Source organism: Caretta caretta, chromosome 18, assembly GCF_965140235.1.
Source record: "Caretta caretta isolate rCarCar2 chromosome 18, rCarCar1.hap1, whole genome shotgun sequence".
NCBI classification, from domain to species: domain Eukaryota; kingdom Metazoa; phylum Chordata; order Testudines; family Cheloniidae; genus Caretta; species Caretta caretta.
In genome coordinates, this window is record NC_134223.1 from 13,858,015 (window position 1) to 13,880,593 (window position 22,579).

At 38.8% G+C, this 22,579-nt stretch overlaps 1 protein-coding gene across 1 annotated transcript in view; it reads left to right on the plus strand.

Moving 5' to 3' along the window:
* RERE (arginine-glutamic acid dipeptide repeats) overlaps positions 1 to 22,579 on the plus strand; it is a 401,076-nt gene that overhangs the window by 25,097 nt on the left and 353,400 nt on the right. The window lies entirely within an intron of this gene.

Below are 22,579 nucleotides of genomic sequence, written 5' to 3' on the forward strand. Positions count from 1 at the left end.
AAAAGAACAGGGGGACTTGTGGCACCTTAGAGACCAACCAATTTATTGGACCATAAGCTTTTGTGAGCTACAGCTGTAGCTCAAGAAAGCTCATGCTCCAATAAATTGGTTAGTCTCTGGGGTGCCACAGGTCCTCCTTTTCTTTCTGCGAATACCCACTAACACGGATGCTACTCTGAAACCTAAGATTTAAAAATCTGTACTGTAATACATAATGCAAAAGGAATATGTGGCATCACAGAGTAAGAATGTAAAAATGGAATCAGCTGCGAAGTTGTGCCACCCTGACTAGTCTTCGATTTATAAATTTTAAGCAGTAGATTAAATATTGATACCTCTCCTTTCCCTCCACTCCCCATCCACTTTGAAACCCCTTCAGTCGGTTTTTTGTGTGTGGAAGAGCCACTGTAACGTCTAACTATGAAACTGTTCTAACATTCTATAAATGCTAAAGTATTGATGGCAGAGCTCAATATTCATGGTTTTATGCAGTGAAGAGAAAAAGGCTAGTTAATTATTTCTATAAATAGGTGAACTGGAGTCTATGCTAACAGTGGAGCAGCAGAGAACTGTTAGGAAGTGCACAATAAATAATTTTCATACACAGGGGAAACAACGGAAATCCCATGGTTGCTGCAAAATTGTACTCAAGATCAAATAAACTGTATATAAAAGGTCAGCTAGCACGATGGAAAATAAATATGTAATTATAATATAAATCAATAACAGATGTTGGGAATCCTGGGTTATTAGGTTGGTATGAAAACTACGAAACAATCTGTTCACTTGAACCATATGTTAAAATCAGTTCACAAACATGAGTTATAAGCCATAGAGAATTTTTCTGTAGTGCTAGGTATGACCAGTGCAGATTTTCTCTTAGGGCTAAGAACACGGAGAAGCGAAGGACAGACTTGTAAAGAAATCATAAGGTTCTGCTGGGACTAAAACAGGGTGAGGAATGCTTCCCGTTAATTGATTTATCTCATTAGACTGACCTCACACTTGGTAAAGCAACCCCCATCCTTCCATGTATTTATATCTGCTCCTGTATTTTCACTCCATGCATCTGATGAAGTGGGTTCTAACAAACAAAAACTTATGCCCAAATAAATTTGTTAGTCTCTAAGGTGCCACAAGGACTCCTCATTATTTTAGTTTAGTAGTGTGATCTCTGCTTTCCTACAGAAAATCGTGATTTTGTTCTGAATGCTGGAATACAAGGGTGTTCTGCATATGTGTGTTGTTGCGGAATGGAAATGAGCTGATGCACTGTTTTGATTCCCTAATCACTGGCTTGTGAGCATAAGCAGCTTTGTGCAGCTCTTATAAGCAATTGTTACCATCCTAGATTTGAGTGTATTTAGCAGTAGGTAAATTGATTTGTACTCTCAGCTTGGGCTCATTGGTGTGGTCCCCCTACCCCTGTTAAGTTTCAAGATGCCAAAATTTTCTGCCACCTAACAAATCAAGCCCTAATCAAACTGAAAACGAAAGACAATATTGCATGGTAGTGGAAGTGGGCTTTAAAGAATAATGCCAGATCAGGATTTGTTTATCTCAAAACATAGTGAACCAAATCCTATAGTCTTTATTCATGGCAGGAAAAATAAGATGTAACACAGTGGGACTCTGCCTGCAATGGACAGACCCAATACTAACAAAGTGAGTGAAGGCAAGTTTTTATTAAACTTTAATCATTCTCCTGCAGTACTTGGTACCCAAACATTACAGCATCTTGCTAGCATCTGGAGAGGAAATTGGCCAGCCTTGTCTCATTTTTCAAGCTGAACAAAGACACACTAAGCAATGAATGGCATCAACTGCAAAAATTAGACTGGTATTAAAAGTATAATCTTATTTTTAAATATGTGGTGGGTATTTAGTAGAGAGCAATCATTTAATCTACTGCAGCTGAGAATGAAAGATTCAGAAGCCTTGGAACAATTGTTTACAATGAAGAGAATGTAAAAATATCACTCACCTGTGTTAGCCTAATTTTAGAAGGCTCAATATCTTTTCTCTCAATTTCAACATTTTCCTGTAGGTATCTACCTATCTTTTTGTTTTTCTGTTTTTTTTCTTACAACTTTTCTTCTGACAGGTAGACACCTAAAGGACTCCTGAGGTCTGAAGAATTAGACTGAGTCATCTTTGTTTCTTTAACCCTGGTGTCGTTGGAGGACCTCATAGGATCTAACTACCTTTTAAATCAGCCATTTAGTCTATAACTTTTCTTTTCCCTTCCCCTGGAAAAAGACAGAATATTTGTCAATATATTTAGTCCAAGACTTTCCAAATTACCTACGAGATTCGGATGCACGGTTCCTATTAATCTTAGTGGAGATTGGTCCTCCAAATCCCTGAAGTGTCTTTGAAAAGCTTAGTCCTAGAGGTTTGTCTATACAGGGAAGTTCTACCAGTACAAGATAGGTTGTGAATTTAAATTCACAATGGTTATATCAGTAAAATTTTCCATGTCAACACAACCCCCTACTATCTAAAATGTTTGTTTATAAAATAATAGCTCTGGATCTTACAAGAGAAGCTTCCTGTTTTATTTTTCACGACTATCTTCCTAACAAGCAGATTTGCTCTTCATTGAGGATATTGACCCTGTTAGCTTAGTTTTTATTGCCTGTTCTAAAAGTGGTTCTGTTAAGGCATTGTGCCTGTGCCCTCCTTTGTTGTTGTTTGTGATACAGAAAGTAAGTTTGAAAAGCTTGTTCCTGCTTACTTTATTGCATAAAGAAAATGCGTGTCAAACCTGGTCTTCTCTGACTTGACTAGAGGGTCTGTTGGATGTCATTGGAGCATATTTGAGGCCTATCATCTTTTTAATAAATATTTTCTTTGCCCCAGATTAGCTATTCACTAAAGGTAAATAAACAAAACAAAATTTAACAATACAACTAAAAATTATGTACTACTGCAGACATGTTATCTTATACATATATTGTGTACCAAATCATAATCTGTAATAGAACAGATTAAACTTGGGTTGAATCTGGAAGTTGATCACAATTTTACTTGATTTGTTTTTAAGGTGCTGTGCAAAATGAGAAATTAAGAGAAAGCAAATAATGTGAAGTATGTCACCTGCCTTTTAAGGCAGCAGTGAGTGCAGCATTCCAAAGTAGTGTATTTTAATACTTTTTGTATCAGTTTAGTGGATTGCAGATGCTTAACTAGTGCCCACAAATAACCATTTTTGTTGGTGCATATCTGCCACGCAAATTGATCAGCTCTTCTGGGATTATTGAAACACTTCCTTTTAAAAAAAAAAAAATCAGGTCGTAATGTTGCAGGCGTTTGATGCTTAAGAGTTTGGCATCTCTCTTGCTTGATTGTGAAGTATTCAGTGAGTAGATATTGGAGGCATTGGTGATGAGAAAGTAATTGATCATTTACACTTTTGGTAATTAAACAATAAAGTGAGCATTTTCAGGAGACCATTAATCAAATCGGGCATTTAAGTGTTGCAGGAAACCCTTTGATGACACACAAGGTGTATTCTTTTTCTTTTATGATGCACCAGGGGGCATTTCGTGTTTTTCAGAATGCCTTCTTCAAAATCATATATCCAGAAAATGGACGTGTGCGTATGAAGATAGTGTAATCAACTAATCAGTCTCCCCTGTAATTATAGATTTCAGCGCCTATTTTTTAAAGTTGGATTTAAATTGTTTACTAACAAAGACATCATTGGTCTTTTGATAGAATGACTAGCCACTTTTGAATGAAAGATTAAACCTTCTTGTCTGAACATATTTAGCACTTTCTAGGTAGTGGAGTTGATGTATGATTTTACTCTGTCAGTAAGAGGATTTGTATTTTAGTGCAGTTTTAAGAGCTATTTTTGCTATTGAGCCAATTGATGGGCCTTTATTTTCATTTAAAAAATGGTTTACTTGCTGGACTGCAGCTGCTCTCTTGATTCTGGTCCTTCATATAAACACTATTTTTTAAAATGTACAGAGTCCAGGGAAGTGTGCGAATTCCAAAGGAGCCACTTACAACTTTCCAGGAAAGGATTTTTTTATTTAGGAAGATAAATTATGTTAGGTTGTGACACACGTTAAACTTGCATTGCTGCTGCTTTCCCTCAAAAAGGCAATCACGTAATGGGAATTAAGCTAACCAGTATCCAGTTGCTGTGCTGAAAACTTACCACATGATAAACTCAAAGTTAATTACATATCATTTTTTTTTCCAGATAAACTCACACTAATGCTGGTTCCTTGAGAATGGGAATATAAATAGCAATTTAAATATTGATTTTGCCTTTATGCCCTTGTTAGTACTAGAAATATTAGTATGTTTGTGTTGCCGCCTTCCTCTCTTTTGCACCAGCCTCCCATTCTCAGTGAGATTGAGAAAAATGCCAAGTTACATTCAGTTAACTGGTTTCTTTTGAGGAGACTAGTTAAGAAAAGATTTAATATCTTTTCAAAGGGCAGAATATTCTTTGTGAATTAAACTACTTAGCTGAGAGAACTGTTTTACTTGTAGATCTTTCTTTAAACTGAGATGTCAAAAGGTAGTGACAGTTTAAGAGTTTTAACTCTTTATTTAATCTAATATCTTAAACTGATGAACAAAGCTCTTCACTGTTTGATATTTAAGTCTGCTGGTGGGATTAAAAAAGGGCTAGGCAGGTGCACTTTTAGATCCTTGAGAAAGATAAGAGGTTCACAGGAAAGAAGATTGACCTTTTAGTCTTTGTTTCAAAAGGTGAGAAATGGATGTTCAAGGGTTGGTTTTTACCAGTTTTAAAAAAAAATTTCTGATGTAATTTTAATTTAATTTGGGCTGATACCTTAGGCTGAGCATTTAAAACAAAAGGATTGAAACTATAAAGTGTGTCTGGGATAAAAGGATATATACTAAAATAGAAATGTGATTAAATATCTTGCAATATCTTGTTCACCATAATCAAAGCTTTCTTTGCACGCTTCTCTGCAATGGCTGTTAGAGATTTTGCAACCTTTATAGGGTATAGAATTTCACTGTATGTCAGTTTGTTAAACTACTTGTTTTAAAAAGCAATTTTATGACTTCATTGCCACCAATGCAGACTGAGGTTTTGAGTAATGCCAGGGACAATTAAGGGGAGGGGTCAAATTGACCATGTGTAGTCTAGTGTTCTTAGAGGGATTGAGGGGCCGGAAAATCAAGAAGGGGAGGTCCTTAGGCTGACTCCTTTTTAAGATTTGCTTCCATCAAAGCCCACATTGGCATATCCCATGATGTACTACTGAATGTATGTTTGCGTCAGTCACTTTGCAGAGCTGCACTACTGAAGCTCTTGTGACTCATTTATCTATCAGTTTATACAGTACACTTGACAGGTATTTGGGATGCTGTACAAATGGCCCCCAGATCCATTTTAATTATTCATATAACAATGTCCCAGAAAAAAGTCAGCCTGAGGGAAAATGGGCAAAAAAGAAATGTCCCAAAAAGAATGACCGGGGGGTGTGTGGGCAGGGGAGCCAAAATAGTCACAATTTTTTATAGGTAGATCTGTAATGAGTCTTGAAAACTGCCATAGGGACACGCAAACTTAAGGAGAATTACCCTGCCTGAAGAAACTTAGATAAAGTTGTTGGATGATGCTTAAATCATTTTCAGAAAGCTTCTTTTTCTACCACTCTGAGGTTTACTTGAACTTTTTAAAATTAATTCTCAGACCAAAGTTCTAGAGTGCTAGGGTGTATGTTGTGTGTACACTTGCTCCTTAGGGAAGGTGGGGGGAGGCAAAGAATGCACTAATCAGAAGGTGCAACCTGGGCTGAAACAGTGTGAATAGTGCCTCTTTGTGTCATGCTAGAAATGCTGATAAGCGCTTTTAAAATGTATAAACAAGTTGTCATCTTGCTGATCTGAAGTAGCCTATATTCTCTTGTGAGTTGCACTCAGAGTGAGTGACTGGGATGGAGAACCATCCCATGGCACAGTATGTCTTGACTTCCAGCAAGTAGGGTATGTTACCATACAGAATACTGTGTATTTCAAAACCTCCTTGGTCAGTCTGGTTCCATGAAGACTAAGAGTGCAGTGTATCCTTTTGCTACTTTCTCATGGTGTTATCCCAAAAAAAGCATGCATTTTTTTTCAAACTGGGTTGCACAGGCTGTTGGCTTTGCAGTGATGTCTTCATGCTCCTCCATTCCCCTACCTCAGTGGAATAGCAACTTCTTTTTGGAGGAGGCCAGTATTAATGCCCTTTGACTTTTTTCTGAGGCTTCCCAAGACATCATCTTCTGCATTTAGATGGCTTTGGTAGATCTGGAGCCTCCCCACTAGGGTATAGTGTGAATATGCAGCCCACTTCTGGATGGAAGAAAAAAATGATCAGAAGAGCAAATGTGAAAGTTGACTTAAGAAGGAGGAGATGGGTTCTTGGAAGAATGTGTTGGTTCCTCTTGTTCATTGTGATTTTGTCTCTCTCTCTGTGTTGTCCAGGGTGCTTCAGAGAATTAATAAAGGAGTATATGAGGTCTTTCTGAAGTTAGAGCTAGGGTTAAGGTCACAATGTCACTTTTGAGCACTTTTGCAGAGAGTTGTGGTCGAGCACAGTGAAAGTTGCATTCCTTGGTGGCCACTGTGATTGATAGCTTCTTTTGTCCTGCAGAAAGCTTATATTTTCTGCTGCCTTCTTATTTCTCCTGAAAATATGTAGAAAGGGCTATAGATTTGTACAATGTAGAAGATGTATTCTGTAAAATATGAACAGATGCCAGACTTGTCACTAAAATTACCAGTTAACAAGGAACAGGAGTATGGTCTAGGAACCAGAGTGAACGTTGGCTCTCTTTTCTCAAGGCTTCCTATTCCTCCAGAGGGAATCTCCTCCCATTAACAATATGGGAAGTGCAGTGTGATCATGCTTTTCTGACTCTTGTTCTCAGCCCCCATGTTCAGAACTCATGGCATGCTCTCTGCATGAAGAGAAGCATTAAGTGCAAGCCAGTGCCAATCAGTGAGGTATTCAGAAAGGAAACTGTTGTGTTCTCTGAGCTCAGAAATGTCATTCAATACTTTATCAGTGAAAGCCAATGAAATTCAGGGTGAAAGAGGAGCTGCCAGTGAGTGCCCATTTCTGCACATAATTAAGAGGTGTGCATTGGGCTTAGCTTTAATATTGTACACAACTTTTACAGCCTTAACAGTACATTTTTGAGTTCTTCTGCCATGCCGTTTGCTTCCAGAGCTTCCCAGTGAATTGAACAATGTACCCAAATGCCAGGGGTGCAGTAGACTGGATTCTAGTCACAATGCCAGGGTTTTTGTGTCCATAACCCAGGCACCCTGAGTGGAATTACAGCAGAGCCAGTCCAACTCAGCTGCCTGAATGAAGTGTTTAAAAACTTTTTTTACTCTAGCACACCTTGTCTGTGGACAGCAGAACAGGTGGGTGTCTTATAGGGATCCTTCCTACTCATCCTGGACAAAGGTTAAAAGTTGAACAGAAGAAGACACCTGTAGTTTCATCCACTTACCTTAAAAAGTAATGATTCTCCTGAATATTTGTAACTTTGTCATTAATTCATCAGCTGACTGCTTAGTTGGAGAGAGAAATTGTTTTGACTTGACCAACAGAAGTGGATGTCAACGTAGCATAGACACTGGAGACACAGGACACCGTCAGTGTTTCAAAGTTCTAATGAAGTTGGTCATCTTTAGCAGTGACAACAAATATAATGCTTGGAGGGCTTTCATGTTGACAATTGTGCTATTAAGACAACTTCTGATTTTATGTACCCATAAGCTTTTGCATGAGTTCAATGAGTTTTTTCATGAAGGTGGATGGCTGGTCTCCAGTAGGGTTCCTTCTTTTAATAACTGTGTGCGTGCTTTGAGAGTCCTTCACCAGCTACTGTGACAACTATATTGAAGTACAATGGTGGTGGGTAACGATTTTGGTGTGTCTTTTGGTATTAATGCACCACAGAGAAAGTCAGTTTGTGCAGGGGAGAGAGGGGGGTGTGGGGAGGGCGATTGGGACTCTAGTTTCCAATTGCCATTGATCAATACAGGGAATATGCACTATAATCCAGTTAGCCTCCCTGTCACAGGTTGGATGGCCCCTTTAAATGAAACAGGTTCAGGTCCCTTGTGCTAAAACAGGTGCTTCCAGTTGGGTCAATGAGGGGGGGTGGGGCAACATGTGTGGCTATAAAGAGCTGGGCTGTCAGTAAAGGAAGAGGCAGGAGCAGCAGGAAGTCCCCTGGGAGGGGATGCAGTGGGAACCTGCTGAGGAAAAAGGGCATCTAGGAAAAAAGCCCTGGGAGGCAGTGCTCAGTCAAAAGAGCAAAGTAGAATCATGTGGGAGAGATTGAGAGGGGCAAAGGGGAAAAACCCAGGAGAGCTGTAGCCCTGGGTGGGCTGAGGGACTGTTTTTGTGTGTTGCCTATGTTTTGGCGGGGGGGGGAAACCTGCCTGGAAAAAAAACTCTGGGTGTTGCAGTGGATCCTTCAATGCCTGGAGACAAGCCGGGACCTTACGGTCCTCTTTAAAGGAAAGCTGAAGAGCAAGAAGCCATTACTGGCAGGTCCCAAGAGGGCAGGGACAATGAGAGGTACTTGCATGTCTGGAGGTATAAAAATAGCAAATTCCATGACAAAATGGAATTCATAGCTTCATGGAGGGGAAAATGCCAGATTTTATGGCCATAGAATACACAGGGCCTTGATTGAAATGAGTGAGCAGTTCACACCTCTTTTAGCTATTGTTTCAGGCTTTTTGCAGATTCAGGCAGACATAGCATTGGTTCACATTTTTGAGGCTATTTCTGTAATCTGAAGGGCTAGGAACACATCTTTTAAAAAACAAAAGGGGAAGAAGAATAAAGGAAGGTGGTCGTGATTCTCCTGAAGTCTTCTGGGTTCTGATCTGCAGGTTGAGAGCCCTTGACCAGACCAGAGAGTTAGGTTATAATATTATATAATATAGTTATAATAATCCTGGGTTTGCCATCTCCTTGCCGTGTAACCTTGGGCTTCATCTTTGTGCTTTGGTTTATTCAGCTGTAAAATGGGAGTACTTGTCTGTCTTGTAGAAGAACCAAGACTTAATTCATGTTCATAAAGTACTTAGAACTTATGATTTAACGGTTCTGTATAAACACAGTGTAACAGCAGTGGAACCATCAGCAACCATGATTGAACAAAGTTGTTTCTAGCATGGTTTGAAATGTGTGGCCTGGCCCATATTGTACTGTTGCTGTAGGAAACATTGAAATTGCAGTTAAACACTTTAAATACATTAAAAAAAGAAGGATAAAAGAAAAGGACGCAGTGGCTCTAGGGGAAATTGATGCCACTTCAGTTTGTTGAATGGAATACCTGCTCTTCCTCTTCAAAGCAGGAGAAACAATAATAAATGTTTGAACAAACAGTTAACCTGCATAAAGAGTGTTTTGACAAACTATATTATAATATAATAGAAAATCCCCTTTGCTGTTTCCAACTTGCTGTGTCTCTTGATTATGCTATAAAAACATCTGCAATGTGTGGTGCCTTGATTTCATTTTTAGCCTAATGGCTCTTGATGGTGTGTGATGTTTCGGATAATCATTCAATTCACTCAGTGTGCGGAGAAGGGTGAGAAATGCCACCAGTTTATTTCTTGGGTGTACTTTTCTTTTATTGCAGTATTTATTCAGCAAACAAAGGGAAAATGAGCATGAGTTTGATTTCCGGGGATGTTCATACGAGACCAGTTTATTTTAACCTACTAATTCTATTTAACTAGGATAGAAAAGTGGTTACTTGGGTCACTTGCCAAGTTTGACTTTTTAAAAAAAAATGTTCTGAAGGGCAAAAGCCTTCATTAATTTCTCACTTTCATGACCACAGTTGAAAGCAGAGAAGAAAAATAAATGGCTTCTTTTTAATGAGGGACTCTAAAATAAAGTGATTTTTTTTTCTTACCATGTCAAGATAACATGACTGCATGTTTTCGTCTTTATGCTAAGGAGAGCCTGATTTTCAAAAAGAACTTTCAACAAGACCTACTGGTGCAGCCAAGCAGACTAATATTTTAGAAAGAATATTACCAGTAATAAAAAGGACAGGATTGTGGTAGTTTGTTGCATTAATTTTAATAACTTTTTTACAGCTCCTGAGCTAGGATATGAAAAGTTAAAGGGAAATATGGTTCTCATTTTGATTGTGTTGGATTTATTATAGCCAATGTATAGTGCCATTTTCCTCATTCATGCAAGAATTTGTATCAAGACTTATAGTGAAGCCACTCTAGTGACTGTATGGTTAAAGATGAAATTAGAAGCCTGATTTTGACCACTGTTTGACTGTACCCCTCTCATACTACTTCTGATTTTTGAGGGAGAAAGGATACAAAAATCTCTTCTGATTTTAAATGGTAAATATGATGGCTTTTGTCGCTCTTTGTGCATGTGTGTGGTTACAGGTACAAATTAACTTAAACCGCTGAAGTTAATTCCCACTATAAGATAAACATTCACTCTGTTGATATGCCTCAGATCCTACTCTTCTGAGCCAGTCCAGTAACTTGACCTGTTCACTTCGCCTGCTGTTTGTAGACCAGAATACTATTAGCTCATGAATAGGAACTCAATGGATGGGAAAGGGACCTTTGCCTGGCAGCCATTTTGTGCTTTAGGCCACATGCATCTGCCCAATTCTAAATGCCAGTCCCCTTGCCTCATGTTAGATCATGTGGCAAACTGAAGAGGTTTGAGAAACAGCCAACATGTCTCCTCCTTTACATACTCTCTGGGTTTTGCAGGTTTCACTGGCAGCTGCCCATCAGGTTGTGCAAATTTAGGACGGGTTTCAGAGGAACAGCCGTGTTAGTCTGTATTCGCAAAAAGAAAAGGAGTACTTGTGGCACCTTAGAGACTAACCAATTTATTTGAGCATGAGCTTTAGGACACTTTCTAGCACAGGGTCCAGTAATAAGACAAAGATCTGCCTTGACCACTTTTAATATCTAGGTCAGGAATGGATAACTTTAGGGCAGTAGTGGGCCTCAGAACCCCCTAAAAATGTTTGGTGAGCTCTGAGATATGAGGGTGGGGGTGTATGTGTTGGGTCCTACAAGGTGGGGGTGGTTGGCAAGCAAACCTGCCCACACTTGCTTCACAGTACAGGAGCCACCACTGTGGAGTTGTGCCTGGCCCCGTGCTCGGGCAGCAAACTGTCTGAACGTTAATTTTTATAGACTTTAAGACAACACTGATAGGTGCCTTTAAAAAACAATTAACTTGTATCTTGAAGGGATTTTTGTGTTTGAAGATAACATAAAATCAGTGACTGAAACTAATTTTCTCAGTTGTATATGAGTGGAGAATAAAAAAACTGAATACATTTTATAAGAGTCTAACACATCCATCATTTTTTCAGAGTAAGCAAGATTAGATGGTTGCCCTCGTCTTGTTAATCAGTTATTGGTGGGGGGGGGGGAGGGGGGGGAAGGAAAGCAAATAACACATTTTGAAATGGATGCTTAAAAATTAAACAAATTATGTAGGCTTAACCCAAAATTAATCATACCGGAGTATTCCATAGTACTGTTATGGAATGTCCAGCAAACTGGTGAAATATTTAAAACAATTTAATTCACTGACTAAAAAATTCAAAATCTAAACTGAAAGGAATATATCACTTATGCTGATGAAGTAGTGGTGAATTTTTCCCATTTCAGTTTTTTCTAATCTAAGGTACATGTTGCCTAATATTCTGGCTACTTATATTTTTGGGATTTCTGACATCTTGCTGAGTCTGCTAAAAAATGTTGTTGTGATTCCTGAGTGGTGTGTGTGCTTGAAAGGCTTGTATCCATTTATGCCTATCTGTGGGCATGTAGCCAGCTACTTCCCTTTTTTCATTTGTGCATTCTATGTACAGTTCAGTGGTGTGTTTTTTCATTGTTTGCAACTGCTTTTTTATGAGTACATCTCTGTTATCCAGGCAGTACATCTGTTTTTTTTTTCCGAAGGATGTGAAAAACAAAAAATAAATGTAGGTCTCTGGCTTTTTTTGGTTTATTTTAAAAAAGGAGGGGAGAAAAAATGGGGTATAAATAGAATATATAATAGGTTCCTGTGTAATGTCAAATTTAATTTAATTTATCGTAATAACGATCAATAATGCACCAGATGTTTTGACTGCATTTTGCTTTATATTAAATTAAGCGTAGACAAGGGCCCATGATGTCCATCTATATCTACTTCCAAAGACAACTTTTTGAGTTACTGGTAGCTTGTAGTTGTTGGGTTTTGCGAGCATTTTATAGTAAAACATTACTACAAAATAAGATGAAACGGCCTCATGTAATGAAGCTTGTATACAGTAAATCAACATTTTGCGCGACTGTGTGTATGTTTGCATCCTGTTAGCCACCTTTTTTTCCAACATTAGAGTGGTTGGGAACACAAGTATTTACCAGGTTTTAGCTGTGCAATTGGTGGATTAAAGACTAGGAACTAGGCAGTGTATTGTCGCAAGTGGCAACAGTTACCCCTGGAAGAAAACTTTAATTTTGGCTTATTTTTTTAAATCATTGTTAAAATATGGATCAAAAGTGTTATAATATGGGTAGGTTTTTAAAAATAGTGTATTGTGTGTATATAAATTAATGCATCTTGAATTTCTAATACTCCTGTTTGTATCAGGATAACTGTAAAACTTTATATTAACTATACACCCACAAATGAGGGGGAAAGTATGTTTGCAATATGATTGTTAGAGACATGTCGAAGCAAGAGGATAATTAAGAGGACAAACCTTGGAGCTCAAACACCCCTTCCTTTTCCTGGAAAATCACCTAGATATCACTGAAATTTAAAATTGAAAAGCGTGCTCTAAAGCCAGAAAAAAACACCGAAATTTTTATCATAATGTTGCTTTTAAAAGTCCTAAATGTCCTCCATTTAAAATGAAATTCTTTTGTATTAACCTTCTTTCATATGCTAGCTTTCACCAGACTGCAGAATTACCTGATTTGACTTTCTAATGTAACTGTAATGAATCTTCTGGGAAACAGAGCGATTTAACATACATACTGTGCAACTCCATTGTAAAATATTCTGTCAGTACTGTCGATGTATCTGGGGTTTTTTTACAAGAAAAAGCGGGGGTGGGGAGGGAGGAGGAAATCCCTGTCACCTATTAACGGCTAAAACCAAACATTCTCTCAGGAATCTGAGACCAATAGACACCACGATATGCAATGGTGCCTTGATTAAATGTGTTTCAGTATCATTTAGATCAATACACCAAGTTGGTGGGGAGAAAACTGAGTGAAACCAGCGAAGTATAGTACAATTACATTCAATTCCAGTACACTCATTCTGAGGGAGCAATGCAAAAAATGAAAAATATTGGCAAGGTAGTTTTGTGACAGGCACAAGCGAGAAAATTACTATGTATATTATGTTTGAGTAGCCAGCAAGGTGAAGTATTTGGTGGCCAGTAAATGCAGCATCTATATACAATAGACCATGTGGCCTCTTCGTTCTAGACATTTTAATAGCGTAAGCATTATATTTGTCACCTTAACATAACAGCTGGTGAGTCAGAGGCTAAAAACATGGGTTTCTATGATACAAGTTGGTTGCAACTAATATATCCAGAGTATCTGTAATTGCAGTAATATAAAGCTGTTTTATCTGTGTGAAAGAAATTTAACACCGGCATTTAATAATTAAGAATTTATTAGTTAAAACCTCACATCATAAGTAGCCAGATGGTGCTGTATTGAAGTGGCCACTTGCATTAGCATTTTTAAATAGAATGGTCTTGCATTTAATATTGGGTAGCCTTGACTTTGAAGATTTCAATCTTTAAGACCTTTTGAAGTCCAGGATAGAAAAGGTAGATTTCCTTTTATTACAATGAAAGACAGCACCCATACTGAAATATGAAAGGTAGGTAAGTGAATTTGAACCTTTTGATATTTTTTATATGGCATTGACCTTTATAAAGCAGCATAAAACATCTTTGCTGAAAACGTTAAAAGATGAGTGAAGGGAGAACTGTAGCATGATTAAATGGTTTTATTTTAGCTACAGATGATTCAATCTAATGTGAAAGCCTCCAGTAATAGAAGCTTAGGTAGATGGGATAAGGTAAGGGGGTGTGTGTGTGTATATGTGTTTGTGGGGTTTTTTTTGTCAGAGGGAAGCATTTTTTAATAATAGCAGCTTGAGTGGTATGATGAAGCATCCGATGGGTGCTCCCAGGAGAGGGTGATTATACTGGAGAGATATCAAGCTATGAATCATTTACGCTAACCTCTTGCTGAAGCACAGCTTGCATTTTTAATGGAGGATGATTGCATTTCATAAACAGACCTTTAAAAATTAAAATAATATTGATCCTCTTTCATTTAGCGCTATTAAAACAACATGCTATACATTTCTTTCTAATAGCAACAGGACAGATTATTGTTAATGTATATTTGTACATGTCTAAAATATACACATACAGAGGCTTTGAGTAGAAGGTATATTTGTTTGTTTGTCTCTTCATATTCTTCAGCCAGTTTCACACATGGTCTGACATATTTGCAAAAAGACGCTTTGAAAATGTTCCCCTTCATGTATGGAATGCATGTGAAGGCTTATTTTTTCTCCCCCCCCTCCCCCCCCATTCTGTGATGCTTGCAGTTTGGCAGCTGAAAGCCATTCCTTTCATATTTCTACAATAAAACATAAAATGCCTCTTATTTGCACTCTGCACAGTCTATCTGTAAAGACAGAGTGTAAAGTACACTTGCATATGATCTGAATATGTACACTCGAGGTTACTGATATTATGTATAGTTTTGTTATTTACGTACATAAAATTTACCTTGTCTTGTCTACACCACAGCCTCCACCATTGCTACTGCCTTTGGAACTGTGTCAGAAGTGAATTACAGTTCCTAATTTTACTGTCTTAGACAAGATCTAACCGTAATGCCAACAGTAGTTGTTAAACAAAACAACTGTTTCCTATGTTAATTCATGCTGTGTTTTTGGCATATCCATCCTCTGAAGGTAAGGGTAGTGAATGGTGGCTGTTGAGAATTCAGATAAGGTGGTATAGTATTAATAAACTAATCAAAATTCAGATACATTGATTTTTTGCACAGTTGAATTCAGTTGCATAGCCTGTAGCTCAAGTCTTTGGTATGCTGCATGCTCAAATAGTCATTCCTACTGTCTCATCTTCTAATGAATATCTTTGGTCTTGTCTATGCTACTCCATTTTAGCAGGTGTAAATAGTTTGTAATGTGGATGACTCCATTCAGGTTCATGTCCATGTGCAGAATGGTTAATGTATGGTTCCTGCCTGTGCTAGGCTACCACATTCAGCCTTGTTGGGTGAACAGAGTTGTAGCATAATTACTGGACTGTAACTGGATTCTAGTGTGGTGGCTTTTATGGTGTAGATGGAAGCCATTTTAACTGTGTAAATAGGCCTGCCAGTCTTCTTCCCTCACATCATTCTGTGGTGGAGGAAACCCTAAAGCAGTGTTTCTCAAATGCGGCCAGTGTGGCCACATGCAGCCATCAGGGGCTTTTCTTGTGGCCACAGCCTCCTGGGCTGTGATCTGTGTGGGGGGAAGAAGCTCTGGCCCCTCCCCCTCCCTGTTGCTCCTGGATGCACCGCCTTGGTATTGGCTGCTGGGGCTGCAAACAGAGGTTGGAGCCTGCCCCCCTCTTGAGACAGCTAGGGCACAATGCTGGAGGAGCAGGCAGCCGGTGAGTTCCCCACCTTCCCAGGAGTGGTAGGGCTCAAGCTTTGGGTTTCAGCCCTGGGGTGGCAGGCTCTGGCAGTGGGGCTTCAGTCTCCAGCCCTGGGCTCTGGCTGCATAGTAGCAGGCCCCAGGATCTGACCATGGGGCTTCGGTCTCTATCCCTGTCCATCGGCCCCGGGGCTTCAGATTCTGGCCTCCTGCTGTCTTCCCCAGTCTCCCACACACCCCCATTGCCCCGGCCTTGCAGCCTCCCCCGACCCCCCCATCTACAGCTTAATTTGTCCCCAGGCTTGCTGGGGTTGAGGAAGTCTGCTGTGAAAAGTGATACTTGTATGTTAGTTAATATCACTTTTCACAACAAACTTACTAGCTAGCATTAAATAAATTACAATGATTTGGACGTGTATATTTGCATATTTATTTGTTTTTTCCTGAAGCTAATTCAGTATTTTAAGAAAAAGTGTGCAAGTGGCCACCAGCAAGAATTGGTGGCTGCACTCTGAGGCCACTGAATAATTTGTCCTGAGAACCCCTGCCCTAAAGTGATTGTATCCCACTTTCACTGTCCTCGGTTAAAGAACTGCCACTTCCTTCTCGTTGCTTGGAGACCTGGCCATGCAGTAATAACTCAAGCCACTTATACTGTGGCTCCAGACAGTTTTTAAAATCAGTATAGCTTAGCTGAATCAGTTTTAAAACTCTTAGACTGTTTTGGGGGAAACTTCCCGAGTATAGATAGACTTTAAACGGGCTACATACGACTCCCCGAGCCTATAGCATTTTCCTGGAAAATGATTACAGCAAAGTCTAGTCTGCTCTGTTGGACTTTACTGGGATAGCAATGGCAAGAGAATGGCGAAGTTAGTTTCTAAACTCTCTTCTATAGTACGTTTTTTATACTGTGCTTAGTGTGCTACTGGAAGGCACTCAGATACTATGGTGATGAGCAATGTGACTTCACATCTGTCACATGTTCTCTCATTCTCTCCCCAGGGAGAGGATTGTGCAGTGGAGCGTCTTGTTTTGGTAGTGCGCATCTTTTTCAGATAAATATACCGTTGCTATGTATTTCTGTTAAAGAAGGCGGGTCAAAGAAATGCACCTTGGACTTGGAATAGAAAGTGTGAGGTTTGCGATGGTCCCTAGTTCCTGGTGGGTTTAATTCTACAGTTCTGTCTTCTGCACAGATGCGCTTTAACACTTAGTATTGAGAATGCCGTTGTGCCAGAGGAGCATAGTGGTGGACGAGTCTTCGTCCCTAGCTATTCTGGGCCCAAGTCATGGAGCTTTTAGAAGATACGACTGAGACCTTCAACTCTGAAGCACTCCAGCTAGACCACAAGGCCAATGCTCAAGCATTTTCCTCCGTCTCTCTCACCTTTGTTGCCACCTTTTCCTGAGCATCTGTACTCCCCGTCTGTTCCCTCTTTTTTCCTGTTCCACACCCTTGCAGTGGAGCATCTGTGTTTCTGCTATAGAGTGCCCACTTCCCAACTGTGCTGTGCATACGGCTTGCAGCTGCAGCACAAGGGCAATCCTTCCTTTTGAGATTCCCCTGCAGGGACTTTTTAAAATACCGGGGAGTAGAGAAAGTGTGGGATTATCTATGACCCCAAGTATGTATTTGGGAGGGGAGAGGTTGGTGTTGGAAGAGCCAGTAAGTTTATATTTTTATTAAAATGTTGCTAGGTTAAAGTTTTGTTATAAGATAGCATTTCAAGAGCAATTAATTTGCAGTGACTGAAATGACCTCTTCTGGGAAGTCATGCCCACTCAGTGAAGGGCTCCCTGCTGGCCTGCTCAGCCATCAAGGCAGCGAGACTCCAGCTGATGCATTGGTTGAGAACTGTTTTTTTTTTTACAGATTTAAAATTGTTTGTTAAAGCTAATGTTAAAATGTTATACTACACAGATTAAGGAGAGAGTATTTATACATCTGGGTATAATGCTTGCTTTATCCAAAAGTACAAAGTTTGATTTAAGGTCATAAAATACGTACAGTACATGATCTGCAATATCCCAAATTAAGGTTAATAAATTCAGCGATACAGGGCAGCTGTGATTGGCAAAACTAGACACTAGATCCAGAATAAAATACTCATAGGTTCCAAATTTACGGGAATTGAAGTGGCCTATTCAAGGGCCAAAGGTCTGACAGATTTATGTTTAATCGTATCTATCTGGAGGGCAAATAGCTGAATTTTATTATGTCTTTGCTTAAACTACATCTATTAAGAGAACACATACAGTATTTTTGTTTTGTTTTCCCCCCAAGTAGTACTTTTTACTTGTGACTTCATTAAAAAGTGTTGGGGAGAAGAAACTCTGATTTAATTAACCTTGAAATTTCATGCACTTTGGAACATCTCATGATGGAGACTTGCAGGCTTGGTCATAGCTTTTGAAATGAAGTGTTGATGCATTGCAGCATTCTGAAGCTATAGAAACACAAACTGTTAGTGGAAATCTTACTAACTTGGAGACTTTTCCCATCTGACCAATAGTGTAGACTAATTTCAGAGCAAATGGAAAGATGCAGATGTATCTTGAATACAGAATTATTATTACAAAAATTGTACCTAGGAAAGTCAATGTTTCCTTTTACTCTGAAATAATAAAAGTAAAAACAGAGAAATAATGGAAGTGATGCCAATTTCCAGTAAAATACATGTTTCGTTTTCAAGAAGGCTAAAATTTACACGTTGACACATTAATATAGTTTTTTAGTAAAATCATTACTAAAAGAGACCTCGTTTGATCTTGTCACATGCTACAAAATTAACCTTTGTGACTAGTTATAAACAAAAAAGTTGTTAAAAAAGCAGCAGGGATTTAAACTTAAAGGATCACATGAAAGCCCAGAGCTGGTGTGCTTGATATAATTTTATTTGCTTTTAAAATGCAGACAGCATCCTGTAAGTTGAAAATAAAATGAAAACTGAAATCTAAAATAAAACTGCTCGTTGAGCTCAAATACAATTTTGCTGGATCCTCTAGGGGCCTGAGGATCATCTCCGTACTTCAGTGCTCGTATAGTCCTATATTTTGCTTGGAGGATTTTACCAGCAGTTGAATTGAGTAGTTAAAGGCAAACGGTGGAGAAGTATTTTATTTTTTAAAAAGCATCCTGTGGACTTTTCTCCATTTTGTTTCACTTTTTCCCCTCCCTCCACACTAAATGTAATTCCCTGTTTTCCATTTTGGTAGGTTGACTTGTTTCCTTCTCTTAGATTAACTGGACACAGATTAAAAAATGCGCTGAAAAGCTGAAGTCCACATTAGGAGACAAAAGGGGTTAAAACCCATGATGTGTGTCAGTAGAATTTGCTTTGTGTATTACTGTGTGCAAGTGAATGTTCTGAGTGTGTATCTGTAAATGAAATCTTGCTTTCGTTAGCTGCAATTTTGCATTCTGTTTTTTGTAACCTTTTTATAAAATGGTTTTCACTGTTTACTGATCAGGTGTATTCTGACATTAATAAAACATTGGCCGTAATTGGCTATGACAGATTCTCAGTACTTCCTTTCCTCTACAGTGTGTATAGTCTTTGACAGTTACAGAAGGTGTCTATAGAACTCAGTCCTTGCATCAGAAAGTCTCTGGGGTAATTGGCTTTGATGGTTACTGGTTGCTGCAATAATTCTGATCCATGAGCTTGTGTGAGCTGCATAATGCCTGAAGGATTCTGTATCCATCAGTATGTCCTCAGCTTGAAGCATTTTTTTATACTTTTTTTTCCCCCTTCCTGTGGCAGTTTATTAAGAGAAATACTTGCTGCATTTACTGTGTATTTGGTATCTACACAGCCTCAGCTGTCATGGTAGATGAAAACACTGTCTTGGAATTTTGTGCGTAACACCAGTGTTTGTTTTGAGTCAGCCCTGAGCAGCCGATAGAAAGAAAAGGACTTGAGCAATTGGTGTAAGACTTCACTTCTATTCCAAGCCTTCCTTTCATTTGTGTAGATGCCATTGATGTTTTTTAAAATGATCTGATATTAATACATGGCGGTTGGATGGCAAGAGCATGATTGCTTTTGTTTGCAAAAATTAACAAGCTGTGTGACAAAAAGGAAAAGAAACATGAAGTGTGGTGTAAATTGGGAACGAGGACTGACAGTTTGTCAATTACAACCACAGGTGTAGGCGTTATTTCCTATTTGCTACCCTAACTAATAATTCAGATTTCTTTTGCAGAGGCTGATGAAAGTGTTGTCTTATTTTCAGTCTTTTTGGTCTCATTTGATCTTATTATTAGCACAACTTGAGAAATTTAAACTGCAACAAATCCACCTGGGCCAGATGGCATTCATCTGAAAGTCCTGAAGGGACTAAATCAAGTAGGTGCTCTACTTAAAAGTAAAGCTCCTGCTTTTTTTTTTTTAAATTTTTGAGTCTCTCTTTTCTGACCTCAAAGAATGTAGGTAATGTATTAAATCTCACAAAACTGCTAATATACGTGTATATCTGTGAAACATTTTACGAATGGGAAAGCTGAGGCACAAAGAGGTTAAGGGACTTGGCCAAGGTCACACATTGAGTCAGTGGCAATGCAAGGAGTAACATCAGGGAATCCTGACTCATCCTGCCATGTTATGATTGCTAGCTATCTTTGGCCCCAAGAGTTTGATTAGTTAACACGCCTGTGGCTTAGAGAGTGGCCATTTTTGTGCTTTGTCTTTTTAAAGAAGTTGTAATGTTACTCGGAAGGAATCTTAGTGAGTCTTACGCTAGAACTAGAAAACACAGAATTGTATCTGTTCATCTTCCTAAAATGCCTAAATTTATATGGTATGATGGGGACACATGAGCACAGCTTTTTTAAATAATAAATCAAGTCTTGCTCTAACTTTTTGCAAGATTTAACAGAATACCCTTTATACATCAAAGACCCCCCCCAAGAGGCTAATAAGGAAACTTGGTCACATAGAGGTGAGGCATAGCCAATCATGGATTAAAAACTAGTTAAGCGATAGAAAGCAAAGGGCAGGAATAAATGACTAATTCTCAGCATGTAAAGTGGTTAATAGTTAAGTGTTCTGAGGATCAGTACCAGGACAATTGTTGAATATGTTTAACAGTGACCTGGGGTAGAGAGTAAATAGTGAGGTGGGAAACTTCTTGTTGATGACTCAGTTAAGTTGGTTGGTAAAAACTAGGGAGGATTGTGAGGAATTCTTGAACGATGTAATAAAACCAGGAAACTGAGCAAGACGATGACGGATGTAATTCAGCATAGACATGTGCAAGGCAATACACATCAGAGGGAAGTACTTAAATTACCCCTTCACACTGATGGATTCTGAATTAGCTGTAACCTCTCAGGAAAAAGATGTAGCCATCGTTGTCAGACAGTTCAATGAAGATGTCTGCTCATTGTCGGCAGAGGTCTAAGAAGTAAGATGTTACTCTGTGTTCAGGGATAAGGAATAATGTGGAAACCATGCTATTACGAAAAATCAGTCGTGTCAACTCCACCTTGACTGTTCAGAGGCATGCTGGGGATTAGTCCATATAAGGAGAAATTTTAAAACAACAATTCTTAACACAGTACCTGCCATCCAAAGACTTGGAAGTACTTCATATGCAAGAAGAATCAACTTCATTCCTATACAGGATAACAGCACAAGACCTATTTAAGTCCTATTTCAGGGGCATCACTGGTACTTAGAGCTGGGCTGGCACTCTGCCTGAGGCACATCTCAACAGTGCTGTCTGCACCAGGATTTTGCTCAGTATAACTGTCATTCAGGGGTATGGAAAATCCACGCCTTTGAGCAACGCAGTTATACCGGCATAAGTCTGTAGTGTAGACCAAGCGTCAGCCTTTCAGGTATAGTAGTATTATGTGTTACTTTTAACAATTTCAGGAGAAATGTCTGATCCATCTGGACACAGCTGTGTTTATTGTATTTAGTTGGCTCATAATAAAAATGTGTTCCTCTGTACAAGTTTTTTTTTGTTTAACACCTCTACTGTGCAGTGGTCAATGCCTGGTTTTTTACTTTCTTTTTTTTCTTCTTTTTGTGGTTCAGGTTTCCATACAAGTGAGATTTAGCTCAGATATTTAGTTAAGAGATATTTAGCCCCCCTCCCCATTTAATGAAAGAGTTAGGTAAAACCCTGAAGCAGGATGTTCCTGGTCTTCATGTAATTTCTTGGGAGAGGGAAGATGAGTAGGAGACCATCCAAGTTGGGAAAAGATACTGATTGTGAAAATTTCCAGTGAGCACAAATACTTACTAAAGTGGGGCTTGATTTCAATTTCACTTGGAAATGGGGTAGGCATTTGTGGGGAGAGATTTTTTCAAAAGGTCAATTAGGTGTCCAACTCCCATTGACTTTAAATGGGAGTTGGGTGCCTAGCTCCTTTGAAAATCTCCCCCTTGATCTGTAATTTGGTAATGTAATTTTTACTCCTCCCAACACCCATTTAAAATTCCTTCTGCTGCAAAATGTTACACACAAACTTCATTATGTTACAACATGGCATAGCAAATAACATATTCCAGCATAAGGCTTTTTCCTAGCTGTGTTAATGGCTAAGTATTTTGTGGTGGGCTTGACATGGTTGATCAGAACAATAAAAACACGTTTGGTTGTGTTGATATGGTTTTGAGGTAACCTTAATTTAAAAACATATTGATATTTAAGGACATTCAGCCTCTTTTGTATTGCAGTATTGATTTTTACAGAGCCACAGTATATAGAATATTGCTTTTTCAAATTAACCCAGGAAAGCCTTAGGAGTCAAAATCATATTACAAAATGCTATTCTAGGTTAACGATTAATGTAATTACATGTATGTGACTGAGACTGGATTCTGCAACATTAGCAATTTA